This window comes from Mixophyes fleayi, chromosome 2, assembly GCF_038048845.1.
Source record: "Mixophyes fleayi isolate aMixFle1 chromosome 2, aMixFle1.hap1, whole genome shotgun sequence".
Lineage (NCBI taxonomy): Eukaryota > Metazoa > Chordata > Amphibia > Anura > Limnodynastidae > Mixophyes > Mixophyes fleayi.
Window position 1 is genome coordinate 4,211,236 of NC_134403.1, and position 15,526 is coordinate 4,226,761.

Genomic DNA, 15,526 nt, shown 5'->3' on the forward strand with positions numbered 1-15,526 from the left:
TAACAAGTATTGTTTTTTGGCAACCATAATAGAATATGCAATCTCACAATAACAACGACATAGTTTCATTACCGTTACAAATTTCATTAAACTAAAAATTAGCATATATTCCAACATATATGAAAGAATATCTTTAAAACAACACATAAAAAACACAGGTCATTAATTTTTTGGGCTTTTTATACGGTATATTAACTGTCATACTCCGGCTCTGACTTCTGGTTACCCGTGATGTAGAGGAGTCAGAGGAACCAGCCAAACGTGCAAGGGGAACAGATTGTGTCCGATGCTGTGAAAGTGCAAGGTCATGGCCAGGGGGTGAGGAGGGGCTACGACAGGTGGGGCGGGGGGGCAGGGGCCACGACAGGTGGGGGGGGCAAAGGCACAGGCAAGCGCTAAACAATAAAGACGGGATCGTTTTGGGTCAAAGAGGGAGGAGTCAGACACACCAGGGAGGAAGGAGTCAGACACACCAGGGAGGGTGGAGGAGTCAGACACAACAGGGAGGGTGGAGGCAACAGACACAACAGGGAGGGTGGAGGCAACAGACACAACAGGGAGGGTGGAGGTAATAGACACAACAGGGAGTGTGGAGGCAACAGACACAAAAGGGAGTGTGGAGGCAACAGACACAACAGGGAGGGTGGAGGCAACAGACACAACAGGGAGGGTGGAGGCAACAGACACAACATTGAGAGTGGAGGAGTCAGACACAACAGGGAGGGTGGAGGCAACAGACACAACAGGGAGGGGGGAGGCAACAGACACAACAGGGAGGGGGGAGGCAACAGACACAACAGGGAGGGGGAGGCAACAGACACAACAGGGAGGGGGGAGGCAACACACAACTGGGTTTGGGGGCTTGTGAAAGAATAATCTGAACTGGGTGAAGGGAATGTGCCGGAGGTATGTTGGGAGTGGGCATGCAAAAGATTACCCAGGAGTGTTGCAATAGTTGACATGGTGTTGTTTAGAGTATCCAATTTGCTGTTGAGTGTGCTCATGCAAGTGGAGAGTGTGTTATTGAGAGGGGTGAGTGGTGATCCGTGTGTTGTACAGTGCTAGCTATTATTGCCAGGTGAATATTCTGTGCTTCAGTGGTGTTTTGAAGTTTTTGGGATGCGAGTGAGAGCGTCCGCACCCTTACATATTCAGCTGGATCCAGCTGGGGCTCCTCCACATCACGGGCAACTTCCTCCTGCACGTGTGCAGCAGGCTGCTGCTCAGATTTTGTAGAGAGATAAAAAGAAACACTAAGATATTATATTCAAACAGTAAGGTACAATATTATATTTGCTAACAAACTTTACTACGCGTGATGTAGCATTGGTCAAGTCTCAACTTACATTGAATGTGCTAGCAGGCCTTGACAGTCCATAAAAGCAGACATTGCCACTTATGTTTTCAAATTGTGCTAAAAGCCCTACATATTTAGACATTTTTTCTTCAGTGTGTACATTTAATTGCCTACAATGTGATAGGTTAAGACATTGTGCAATTAAAGTTTTACTTCAGACACATCGTGAGAGTTGACACATTTGCTCAGACAGACATAAACCTTTGCAAACGTTAACAAAGCAAACTCATCATGTACCTAGCGGCCTCTCCTGTTCAGGGTGGGCTATAGCCAGTGTCTATGTTACCCACCCCAACAATCTCCACCATTCCTATTGCGGCCCTTGCACATGCCCCTTATTCTAAAAATCTTTGTTGCTTCAATATTTAACAATCATTTACTTAGTCCACTGTATTTTTACCTGATTGCCCTACAATAACTATTTCAACATTCTGCTACTACTACTCTTCACTTTTAAAAGCATAACATTGGTTATCAGGTTATCAACACACAAAAGTCACTTATATCACATTCAGATTTTTTGAGTGCCAAACCATAGATTGTGATTACAAATTTCTTATTATTGTACTAATCTGCCACCACCACCACACTTAATAGTGTGTAGTATAGCCTAAAATTGTATACTTTTCCTGTAAAATGTGAAGGCAAGGCCACTTGTAACAGTTTCATTACAGCAATGACACACATATTTCTTCCTAAACAGATGCCTACATTATGAGATTCAAAAAAGTGGTATACATTACAATATGTTAGATAATTTTGCACTTACTGTTTATTGGTTTGTTATTAGGCAAAGCAAAAAAACCTCACAAATTTTCAGATTGGGCTGCCCTGCCAAAAAGAAAATGAACAGGAAGGAAAGCAAAGTGCAGGTGGGTTTAAATGGAGGTTGGAGTTAATAAACCAGGTGTACACTCTTCTTCCTAATTGCAGAGCACAGAGTACTCGTCTCATCGGCGACGCGCGCCATGTTCTTGGTTGGAGAGGCAACCATAACACACAGGTGTTTGAAAGATCCGCGTGTGTCGTGAACACGCCCATTCGTGCTCAGAGAACCAATCAGAGCGCACACCGCTCAATTTATAGTGAGAGATAGCATTCAAAAATGAGAGCTACTATATTCAGCAGAATGGAAAACGTACCCTCTGGCCTATCAAACAAAGTCAAGCTGCGGGCGTATGAAAGGGTCCACAGATACCTCCACCTGCGGTGTCATGTATATAGGACCATCGTACACCTCCAACAGCGCTGGAGCGATCTCCGCCGGCGTCAGCCCCAGCTCCTGGAGGAACTCCGCCAGGAGATAATAAGAAGTGAGTTCTCTATTATTCTAAAAAAAAACGTGTACACACATAAATATTTCCTATATGTTTGAATATATGTTTACCAGAAACACCTAACATGGCCTACATAACAATGTAAAGGTCATTCCCTTCCAGTGCAACCAAAATGCTTTGGCTCCTGTCTCCTACATTTTTCTGCTGACAATGAACTGACCTAAATGTATTTGGCAAAAACTTCAGAATATTAAGGGTGTTTTTTGGATACAGGCTTTCCAACTATTTACCCGAGTGCCGACACTTTCTGACCTAACCTTAAAATCAGATTGGAGTGGCAGATGTGTGGTTATTATTGCCCACACCTTTAAAATGTAGGTTTGAACGGGCAAACACCTTATGGTTTTTACAAAATATTTGAAGGACCCATAAGGTGCAAACAGATTACATACTGTACTCGATGTAGCTAATGATTTTTTAATTAACTGGCTGGTTACAATGTGAGATAGTCCCAACAAAGGCAGATTTCCAAACTATAATCATCATCCAAAGTACTTGAGAACCCTCCACTAACTCAGTGGTCCGGTACAGAGAGATCTATTTGACATCATTACCAGGCCCATGGGAGTTTGCAGACTTAATTTCACTAACATTTCAAAGCAGACTACTGGCAATTTGTCCAAAATCCAATTGATCGGCCCAGTAGTATGTTTGGGGAGTGTGATAGTCGACACATGCAAGGTTGGAGGAAACCGGCAAACTCCACACAAATGATTCTATAAGCAGAACTTGAACTCCTGACTCTAGTGCTGTAAGAGCAAAGTGCTCTCCACTAGGCCACTGAGAGATTCAACATCTCTATAAAAAGATCCTAAATGTGTGACAGGTCATGTGAAATGCTTTGGGTTCATCATGTTTAGCTACTTGCTTTGGTAGTAGCTAATATTTGTGTCTGCTGGCAATGCTACATGAATTAAACATGTATGATCACCTGATTGTCATAATACTATTGGTTTATTGAGCTGGTGAATGTGCTAACAATACCTGTTTTTTTTTGTCTTGTTTCCAACAGACCGGGTACGTTTGGAACGGTGGCAATGGTGGCGACCGGTGGTGGAGGATGAGGAGCCTGAGAGTCGGAGGCGGATACCTCCCCAGAGGCGAAGAAGCAGTGCGAGGGCCAGGCCGAGGCAAAGGAGGAGGAGTCCCAGCCTGCGGCCCAAACCTCCCCCTCCACCTCTGGGGAGGGTGCGTGCTCTTTGGACGAGCCTGACCGGGAGGAAGAGGCAGAGGTCCAGCAGGACCAGGAGGCCGAGAGACAGCTGGTGGTGGCTCTAGATGTTGAGGCATTAGGAGATAGCAGGTGTTTTCAAGAAATGGTTTTTTGAATTTGATACCACTTCAATGTAGATCAAATTTGGAACTAATCCCTGCTGGAACACATGTTGATTAAAAGATGATATTTATGACACAGGTTGCAATGATAATGGACATCCAAATGTGAGTTTGTGTAAACCAGAAAAGAACAGCCACAGTCATCTTAACACATAGGCATGCAGGGCAGGGGCAACACAAATGGGCTCGAGAGCCAGGCAAACTTGTCAGTTTTTTTCATTTTTTTCTTGAAAATCAAATCGAAACCTAAATATTGTTACTTCCTGTGAGTGGTTGTGTAGGTATTGGCCCACTGTTGTGCTTTGCCCTGGGGCCTATTATGCTGGTAAGACAACCGTGTCCACGGCCCTCTTCCTGGGGCTCAGCAGAATGTAGTACATCTATCAAAATGCTACTCCAAAGCCTTATCAATGTCTAATGTGCATCTAAATGGGTTTGGAGCCAGAGGCCTAATGTTATAAAGTAATGTAACAGTACGCATCTCTAGTAAATCCTGTTTTTTTTTTTCAAAATAAGTTTACATGTATTTAATGTTTATTTTCTGCTTTCTTTCAGCACACATAGAGGAAGCAGATAATTGCCCCCCCCCTCCCCCACCAACCTTGGCAGATGTCATGCATGAAATTGCAGCATCTGGGGCCAAATTAAAGCAACTCCAAACAGAACAAGAAAACTGTTTGGAGGAGCTTGAGGGCAAAATGGCCTATTGGTGAACCATATATGATTAGTTTTTTTTTTTTATTGTAAATAGTTTTCACGATTAATGTACACATGTTAAGATTTGCTTAAATAGCATAAATTATAGACGTTAAACTAAAAACAACCTTGGTGTGTCTTTATTCATCTAAATTATGTGAGTCCAAAGTGCTCACCAGTGAGCTACCTGTGAGTTTGGTATTTTGTTAGTAATTTGTGTTGCCTGTGTCGAACGCATGCTGTATTTTTGGGGTTCTCCCTGTTTTTCCACAACTCAGGTTGGGTAGTGGGTAGCTCTCCCACTTTGCATAAAGACAGTCATGAGTTCTAATCCATATTCAAGGCCAAGGTATTTGCGTCAGATGCAAGTTCAGCATCTGTTGGAGTTGGTCTCCACGTAATTTTGTATTGACCTTTTGGACAGCACTGTTGTGTGGCTTCATATGCTTTTTTTCAAATGTGACACTTTAACTATATTGTGTATTGGTGCAGTCATGCAATGTTCCTTTGCAGCAGCACACATATGCACACTTTGAAGCCTAGTAAAATAGTAGGTAGCTCAAATACTTTCAAAGTGTGGCACATACTAGCAGTCTGAGGCCACAATTACATTCTCCTCACCCAGCAGAGTGACCATACTCCAGATTGGCAAGCAGTAAGTACTGAACACTGACACACAATCTGTAGTAAAATTCAAAACCCCACCCCAAACATAGTGGTTGACACAAAGGTGTGTTTGGATATAAATCTAATCAGTAAGCAGAGTTTGGAGTGGCTACCTAGCTAATAGGCTAGGAATATGCCATGTCTGCATGGCCATCCTGTGACCAACTGGCACTGTGTTTTTTTTTTAAAGTGAACCACTACCAAGAGGGCAAATGGTAACTGTGCACAACCATGACACAATTTGATGTAGAGTCCAAAATTGCATGCACCAAATCAAAGACAGATATTTCAATCCAAATGACAGGTAGGCAAAGCACTCCCCAAACATTTGTACTGTTCTGCTTTGAAAAGCCATTACCCTACTACAAATCTATACTCCAGTTTAAACACCTTTTGATGGCAGCATCAAAACCAAGTTACCGCAAAGGGAAAACTGACACTATATGGTGTAAGATTTAATTACTATCCCATGTCCCCTTAGAGTGTCTGCCGTAGCCTAGCACACATTAACACCAGTAATAAATTCTGTTGGTACTCATTCCCATAGCATCTCTGAGCTCAGTTCCACACTGGAGTTGCATTTGATGCTTACAATTGGTCAGATACACTGTATGTTATTTATTTATGTTAGTATCATGCTTCCTATTGTTTACTTATGCCTAATGGGTAATTGTATGTTTATTCTCAATAAAACACAGCAGTAACATGTATTTTCAGGTAGGCCCATTTTGTATTACCAATGTTTACACATGTTTGGCAAATCTCTGCCCCAAAAAACTCATGTCCACAGTATGCCAGAGCCTGCTCAGTGATTTCTTAAATTTGCAAGAAAGGAGAAAAAGGACAAGTGGTATTAAATAAATGATTTAATTGAGAAGCCAGGTGTACATTGATGTTTCCTCACTGCAAAGCATAGAGTACTCTTTTCGTCCGCGATGGACGCCATATTTTTGGTGGGAGAAGGCAACCATTACACACACAGGTGTCTGAAAGATCCGCGTGTGACGTGATCGCGCCCATACGTGCTGAGAGAACCAATCACAGCGCAGAATACTACCATTTTGATTGCTTCCAAATGCCAAAATGAGGGCAGCAATCTTTAGCCGCAGAGAACTCCGTGTGTTAACAGAGGGCATGGATAATGTGCCCTCTGGGCGCTATGTCTCGAACGAGATCAAGTTATAGGCATACAGGAGGGTGCGCAGACACCTCCGGCTGCACTATCATAAATTTCGCACAGTGGTCCAGCTCCAGCGCTGCTGGAGCGATCTCCGCCGGCGTCAGCCCCAGCTCCTTCAGGAACTGCGACAGGAGATTATAAACAGTGAGTTCTCTATTAATCGCCCAAAACACGTGTTCACATATAGCTTTGCTATATGTTTGAAAATATGTTCAACCTAATCGCCTGACATGGCCTACCAGTACATAGCAATGTTCCAGCACACTATAAAGGTCAATTGCCTTCAAATGCACCCAACCTGCTTTGACTCCTGTCTCCTACATTTGTCTGCTGAGAATTTACTTTCCTAAATGTCTTGGGGAGAAACTTCTGAACATTAAGGGAGGTTTGTTGAATCAGCCTTTCCAACCCTCTTGACCCCAGTGCTGTAACTTGCTGACCTAACCTTCTAAACAGATTGAAGTGGCAGATGTTTTTTTATTATTGTGCAAACATTTAAATGGCATGTTTTAAAAACTAAACACCTTAAGGATTTTTGCAAATATTTGTAGGTCCCATAAGGTGCAAACAGATTACCTACTGTACTATATATAGCGAACCAATCACTAATTAACTGGCTAGTTACAATGTGAGGTAGTCCCAACAAGGGCTGATTTCAAAAATATACTCATCATCCAAAGTATTTGATATCTCTCCAGTAATTCAATGGTCCGGTACAGAGAGAACTAATTGTCATCATTACCAGCCCCATGGCAGTTTGCAGACTTAAATTCCCTAACATTTCAACACAGACTACTGGTAATTTGTTTACAAACCAAATTAGCCACCTAGTAGTATGTTTGGAGAGTGTGGTAGCCAACACATGTAAGTATGGAGCAAACTTGCAAACTCCACACAGATGAAGCTATAATCAGGACTCAAATTCCTGACCCCAGTGCTATGAGAGCAAAGTGCTAACCACTAGGCCACTGAGATATTCCACATCCCTATACCAAAAACAAACATTTGTGACAGGTCATGTGAAATGCTTTGTCTTCATCATGTTTAGCTCCTTGCTTTGGTAGTAGCTAATATTTGTGTCTGCTGGCAATGCTAAGTTTATTAAACATGTATGATCAGCTGATTGTCATAATACTATTGGTTTATTAAGCTGGTGATTGTGTTAACAATAGCCTGTTTTTTTTTGTCCTGTTTTCAACAGTCTGGGAACGTTGGGAACGGCGGCAACGCCGTTGGGTTGTGAGGGAGGCAGAGGCTGAGGAGGAGGCAAAAGAAGACCAGCTGCAGCAGATAGCAGTCCAGGCGGAGGACAAGGCCGAAGCCTCCCCATAGACGGAGGGGGAGGAGCAGGGTAAAGGCCAGGATGAAGCGCAGGAGGACTCCCATCCTGCCGCCAAATCCTCCCCCTCCGCCTCTGGGGCGGTTGAGTGGTCTTCTGAGGAGCCGGAGCCAGACCCAGGAGGGTGAAAGACAGCTGCTGGTGCCTCAAGCGGTTGAGGCATTAGGAGATAGTAAGTCTTTACAAGACAGGGTTTTTTGATTTTGATACCACTGCAATGTGCATAAAATTTTTGACTAATCCGTGCTGGAACACATGTTGATTTAAAGGTGACATTTATGACACAGGTTGCAATGATAATGGACATTCAAATGTGAGTTTGTGTAAACAAGAAAAGAACAGCCACAGCCATCTTAACACATGGTCACACAGGGCAGGGGCAACACGTACAGACGGTCCCGATTGACTTGTCAACTTCTCAGTATATAGTGATATAGATTTGCCATGAAATTTTCTAAAAAATCTCTTGTAATAAAGCGAGTTAATGTTTGGGTTGAACACTGGATTATTCCTTAAATTTTGGAACTAACTTAGTACTGTACCACCTCTGTCTGTATGATTAAACAAATGATTTTGCATTTAGATTTGAATATATTTGCTTTGCAAAATAAAGGGACATGTTAGATTTACCAAACGTTTTATAGATTAATTTCTGCTATTCAGCAGACGTTTGATTTGACAAACACTGAATTTGTGGGAGTTTGCAATAAGTATGAGCTCAATTTTCAGACTAATTTTCAACTATTAGCTGTGCGTTATTGTGTAGGTAGGGCCTCAATGTAGTGTTTTTTCCTTGGGGCTATAATGCTGTTAAGACCACCCTGCCCACGGCCCTCTCCCGGGGCACACCAGAATGTAGTACATCTCTAAAAATGCGACACCAAAGCCTTATCAACGTGTAATGTCCGTCCAAATGTTTTTGTAGCAGAGGCCTAACATTTTACATTAATGTAACAATACACATCTCTAATTCCTGTTAGTTTGTCAAAATAGGTTTACATGTATTTAATGTTTTTTTTCTGGTTTCTTTCAGCACACATGGAGGAAGCTGACAGTTAGCCTCTTCCCCCCCACCAACATTGTCTCAGATCAGGGCTGAAATTGCTGGATCTTGAGCTAAAATCAAAAACCTGCAAAAAGTGCAGGATAAATGCTTTGAAGAGCTGGAGCCCAAAATGGACTAATGGTCTACATTATATGACTAGTCTGTTTGTTTGTTTTTTTGTTTTTTTATGTAAATAGTTTTACACATTATTGTACATATGTTTATTTTTGTTTATATTTCTCAATTTATATAAGTTTTTCAAGCCTTGTTGTGTGTGTCTTTATTAATCTATTACAAATGCACAACATGTGGGTCTAAGGTCAATAAAGAATGGATATGGATTCCAAAAACACTAACATTTAAGTGACACATTTTTGACACAAACCCATCATCATGTCGATATTTCTATAGCCCTACTAATTGTGGCTATCAGCTAATGAAGATACACAAAGTGTATTTTGTAATGAAATCCACACTAACATGTGTATAACAGTAACTCCATACACATAAGGCAATGGTCAGGAACCCAACTCATGACACCAGCACAGGGAGTCAGAGGTGGCAAATAATAAGCCACAATGCTGACCCGGTGCTGCATATAGTATTTTGCAAGACAAGAAGATGGTGAAATCACATCCAGGCACAAGCAGTAGCTGAAGAGAAAAAGGTTTCCATTTGCTAATTCCATGTCAGCCAAAGGAACATATGCCCTCCACCACCAATCCCCCCCTCCAAGAGGTAGGCCATCCGTAGCAATAGCAGACACATAAATAATAATAATAGTTAAATCCACATTACAAATACACATATAGCTCTATGGATATTAATGATACTTATCAAGTCCTTGTATCCTCGGCCTGATTCTTTATCTGCAGTGTAGGGAACGTTCCTGTAGCATAGAATCCTTTCTTGTGGCTTAGTGTAGGTTTTCTGTAGTATAATGTATCTTAGTGCAATATATATATATAATGTAGTGTGTTGTAATCCTATAGATCTAATAAAATAAAATAGTTTATACAAAAAATATAGAAACAAACAGATTTAAGTTAAAATCTAGTTTCTATCCTATCCAGCAAAAAGCACGGCAATACAATGCTTTTACAAAGTGACGCTAAAAGAATTTCAGGACTTGTGCAAAAAAATGTTTTCTAAAAATAAACACAATTATACATACAAAAATTTAACAAAGAAGAATGGAAAGCTCCTAAGAAACTTCAATCCGATTCACAAATTACCATAAAAGCAGCAGATAAAGGAGGAGGAGTGGTTATACTTGATCACAGGACTATCTAAAAGAAGTATACAGACAATTGAATGATAACACTTTTTACATAAAATTAGAAAAAAAACCTATAAAAGATTATCAAGACTCCTTAAAAGACCTTATAAACTCAGCCTTGAAAAAAAGTATAATTTCTAAAGATTGTTGGCACTATCTATGGGTACCATATTCTATCACTCCAACCTTTTATATCTTTATATCTCACAAAACACTTATCTCACCGCCAGGACGACCTATAGTTTCTGGCATTGGATCTTTAAGCACTAACCTATCACACTATGTAGATTTTTATTTACAGGAATTCGCTGTATCCCGACATACCTATATTAGGGACACAAGACATTTATTAAGAATTTTGAAAAATATTTCATGGAAATCATCAGATATTCCTTTGTTACATTAGATGTTAATGTACTTTACAGAAATATCCCTCATAAAAAATGTATAGAAGTCATAAAAGAAGACTTATAGAAAAGTAATATGGAGAGGGAACAACAAAAATTTATAATGGATTCTATCACCTATATTCTTTCTATATTTATATACATATTTATATATATTTATATTTATATTTCTTTCTCATAATTACTTTATTTTTAATTTAGAATATTATTTACAAATCAATGGGACGGCCATGGGCATGAGGTTCGCGCCTAGCTACGCCAACATATACATGGGTCATTTTGAATCCCGGTATGTGTGGGATAGTGGCTATGGCGCGAACCTCGTGTACTATGGCCAGTATATAAATGACCTTAATATTATTTGGGCTGGAGACACAAAATGTATTCAAGAATTAATAGTACATCTCAATCAAAATGATTATAATTTATCATTTACCCGTAATTGGAGTAAGGAATCAGTACATGTTTTGGATCTCACTCTTCTGATAAAAAAATTCACAATATTATAACTGAAAACTATCAGAAACCAGTAGATACAAATAACTATATAGAGTTAAACAGTGGACACTATAAACCTTGGTTAGAAAACATTCCAAAAAATCAACTTAGTAGAATAAGGAGAAATTGTTTAGAATTTCAAAGCTTTGATAGACAAGCGAAAGATATGATAAATGCTTTTAAAAATAAAGGGTATCCATTACAAATTCTAAAAACAGCGTATGAACTTACAAAACAACTAGACCGTAACTTATTAATAGAATAAAAAAAAGAATAAAAACAATAACAAACTAACTGAGATAGCAACTAATGTGACATTAATCACAAAATACAATAATAAGTCAAAGGCTATAAAACATATCATTCATAAAACCTATCACAGTCTTAAGGAAGACCCTATTCTCAACACCACTATTGCAGAAAAACCCACAATAATTTTTAAGAAAAATACAAATTTAAGAGACATGTTAGCACCAAGTCATTTTTGTTTTTCTTGCTAAATAAAGGATTTCTAAAAATTAAAAATCCATTTTAAAAGTCTCTACAGAAACATTCCATATAGATAGTTCTGTTTGACAATATTGAATAGTGGATCTAAGTCCCTCTCTTCTCTTCCCTTTAGTTATATATTTCATGTAATCTCCTATATACGCTATATAAATAGTGTACGATTACAGTTTGTTATTGAGACAATATTTATTTTTAGTTTTAGTTTTGGACTTTTGATACAAGATATACATGTATACAGGAAGTATATAAATAAGAGAGTCTTTGATAATATATATAGAAAAAGAAAAAACGGACTGCTAATTAGTAACACCAGCTTCTAAATAACACAAGCAGGCTCTATAAATATCTACAGGAATTATTACTGACTATCTTTTGAAAAGTTGGCCACAGAGCTGACGAAATCCGTTAGAAGGAATAGGAAGACTCTTCTTATTGTCTTTGATTTATGAGATTTACGGAGGAACAATATTTATCATCTTTCTCCTCTTTTGGATACCAACATAGCGGATATATTGAATTAAGAATCCACAGATATTACATCTATATTGGATACTATCGGGGCTACATCGAGCGGAGCTAATACACAGGTGCCCCTGTGAAAGAGCACAACTATCACCGCTGCCCTTACACACCATTCATAGAAGATCCTTTTAGATGTTATATGGGACTATATATTATATCAACATAAGCGAACATATTGGATCAAGAGTACACAGCTTTTATATCTAAAGTGGATATGATCGGGGCTTTATTGAGCGGAAACAACATACAGGTGACCTCACGAAAAAGTACAGCTAACCTCGCTGCCCACATATACCATTCATAGACGATCCAACTAGATGTTATACGGGACCACATATCATAACATCATAAGGTCTGTACAGATTTTTCTTTCTATTGAGAAACGGAGCACAAATCACGAGTGACTCCTGGATTTGCTGTCATCCCCTCAACAGTTGAGATTGTGTATTCTGATACCACCGCAAGAGGGGCGGAAATACGTGGAGACTGAGTAAGAGACACATTGTGTCTACCCTTCAATACACGTTAGACACTATGTGTCCATTTTCCATATATATCTGCTATAGACTAATCATTAATTGTTTATTTTTTCTGTCCACTGACATTTTTTTAATTTTTAATTTTTTTTCTTTTTTGTATTTTGATCCATGAGCTCCAACGATAAATTTATTCAGACCATCATATAGAGGTACCACTAGTAGACATATCATTATATATTTTTTAATACTTTTTGTATACCTTAACATGACACTGATATAGCTTTCCTTGGCATATGTGGAATTTTGGTGTACTGGCCAGACACCCCTTTTTCATCATTGTATTTCATGTTATATCATGTTTTTATTGTAATACAGCATTGCTAACATTTCTATTATTTTTATTATGCTTATAAATAAAATATAAGTACACAACATCCGCCATCTATTAGTATTTTTTAGTATAGATATATTGTGGCGCATCCCATACGTTTTTTTTGCATACACACTGATATATTACTTTTTGAGCTTGGCAACCTCATTGGGGATAGCGACCGATATATTTTTACACATATTCATATCTGTACAGCTCACAGCATAGTGGTTACATTTTTTGTATACTCTCTCACACTCACTTTATGAGCACATTTCCATCATATTGATCTGTAAATAACCTGATAAGATCGGTGCAGTCAGATCACAGCTATATCAATATACATTGATTGCCTCTTTCACCTTGTTCAACCCTCTACAACCCACTTTATGAGCACACACTTGTAGCATGCGTCCTACCCACATTTTATCACTTCTATAATAGCAGCTGAGAGCAGGAGCATGGGCTATATAAAGAAAATATTGATCCAAAACAAGTGAGATCTGATATTTTCTAGGAAATGATGTTTTGCTCGTTTTCCGATATGAATTTACCATGAGAAATCAAGTCACAACTCGAAATCTCCACTTGATAAATATTGATAAATATACCCCTTTGAAACATTTTGTCTACAAACTCCATAGCAAAAAGGTGTGATCTGCTTGATTTATAGTAACCCCCTTAGTAACCCCCATAGTAACCCTGCTTGCTTAACCCCCATCTCCTCCCTTTGCTCGTCCTCCCTTCTCTCCTCTTGCCTCAACTGGCTCCTCTTGTGCCTGGTCTGTTTACCTTCCCTTAGGATGTAAGCTCGTATGAGCAGGGCCCCCTCCCCTCCTGTCTCCTTACCTGTTCTTCCGCTCCGTCTTTACTGCATATGACTAGCCTGAGTTTCTGAATTATTGGTACTTTTTGTTCATTGTTCTGTATGGTTTCACCCTGTATAGTCTACTGTTAGTACTGTGTGCGGCGCTGCGGATACCTTGTGGCGCCTAACAAATAAATGATAATAATAATAATAATAATAATAATAATAGTATTCTCTTTGACAAATTAACAGTTCTCCATTGAAGACATCAACTGGAATGAGAATCTAAGCTTGGCCTGAAGTGATTTTTTGAAAACTAATACAACAGCCGAGCTTCTATTTCAAACACTTTCAAGGAGACAGCATACACAATATAATATCAAAGGTATCTTAAGATATATGTCTCCACTGGTCCAACTAGTTGGAGGCATCATGACCAAAGGTAAGGTTTTTTTTACCTCATATGATGACCTTGTCCCAAAATGTCCTACTAATAGGTTGAAGAACATAAGCTTCTCAACTCTCTTTTGGAAATGTCCATCTATATCCCTGGACCTTTCTCCTGTCCTACCCTCCACGAAATCTAGACAAACATTCTTTTAATTTGATGAACCAAATGTTCCTTCCTTCCTTCAGGAGGATCCGCAGTGCTGAAGACACCTGAGGGAATAAGATAAGGCTATAGTGTTTGTGTGTGTGTGCTGGAGACTATACTGTGTGTGTGCTGGAGACTATACTGTGTGTGTGCTGGAGACTATACTGTGTGTGTGCTGGAGACTATATTGTGTGTGTGTGCTGGAGGCTATACTGTGTGTGTGCTGGAGACTATACTGTGTGTGTGCTGGAGGCTATAGTGTGTGTGTGCTGGAGACTATACTGTGTGTGTGTTGGAGGCTATAGTGTGTGTGTGCGCTGGAGGCTATAGTGTGTGTGTGCCAGTGTGCTAACATAGCATGTGTGTCTAAGAGTGGGGATCAGTGTGTTAATATAGAGTGTGTGTGTGTGTGTATGTTGGTGAGTGTGAGTGAAGGGGCCAGTGTATTTTGTGTGAGTGAAGGGGCCAGTGTATATTTTCCTTCTCTAAAACTAGGTGCGTCTTATAGTCAGGTGCGTCTTATGGAGCGAAAAATACGGTATGTTCTCTCTGCTACTATCAGCGGGTGCAACTAGACAAAGTGCCAATTCTATATATAATATCATCCCTCTGTATCATGTTTAGGGTGCACAGTTGTTATTAAACTACATGGACTATTTCTCACAGCAACTATGCTGACCTGACACATATTATTATTTCATCTACATCCATCTAATATGGATTAACATGTAATAACTATTAATATCAGCATTACATGCACCTAACTTATGCATTTCCTGTAGCTGCACTTTGCCTGAGGTTCCAGTGCAGCTTCTTCTAATTGACCCAGTTTCCCAACGTAAAATGTTTAAAGAAAATATATTAAAAGGCACAATTTATTACTAGCTACAACAAATATTAAATTTACTTCATGAGAACAAATAGTCCATGATGTACTTATAATCTGTTCATTTTGTAATTGTCAATCAATATGTTATAATATGCTGACCATAATTATAGACAATGTAAGGGATTTTTTTAATCCATTGATTTACTAGTTTCCACCCATTGTTCTCTGCATAAACAGATTGGAGGATTGTTCTGTTACAGAGATTCTATATAGC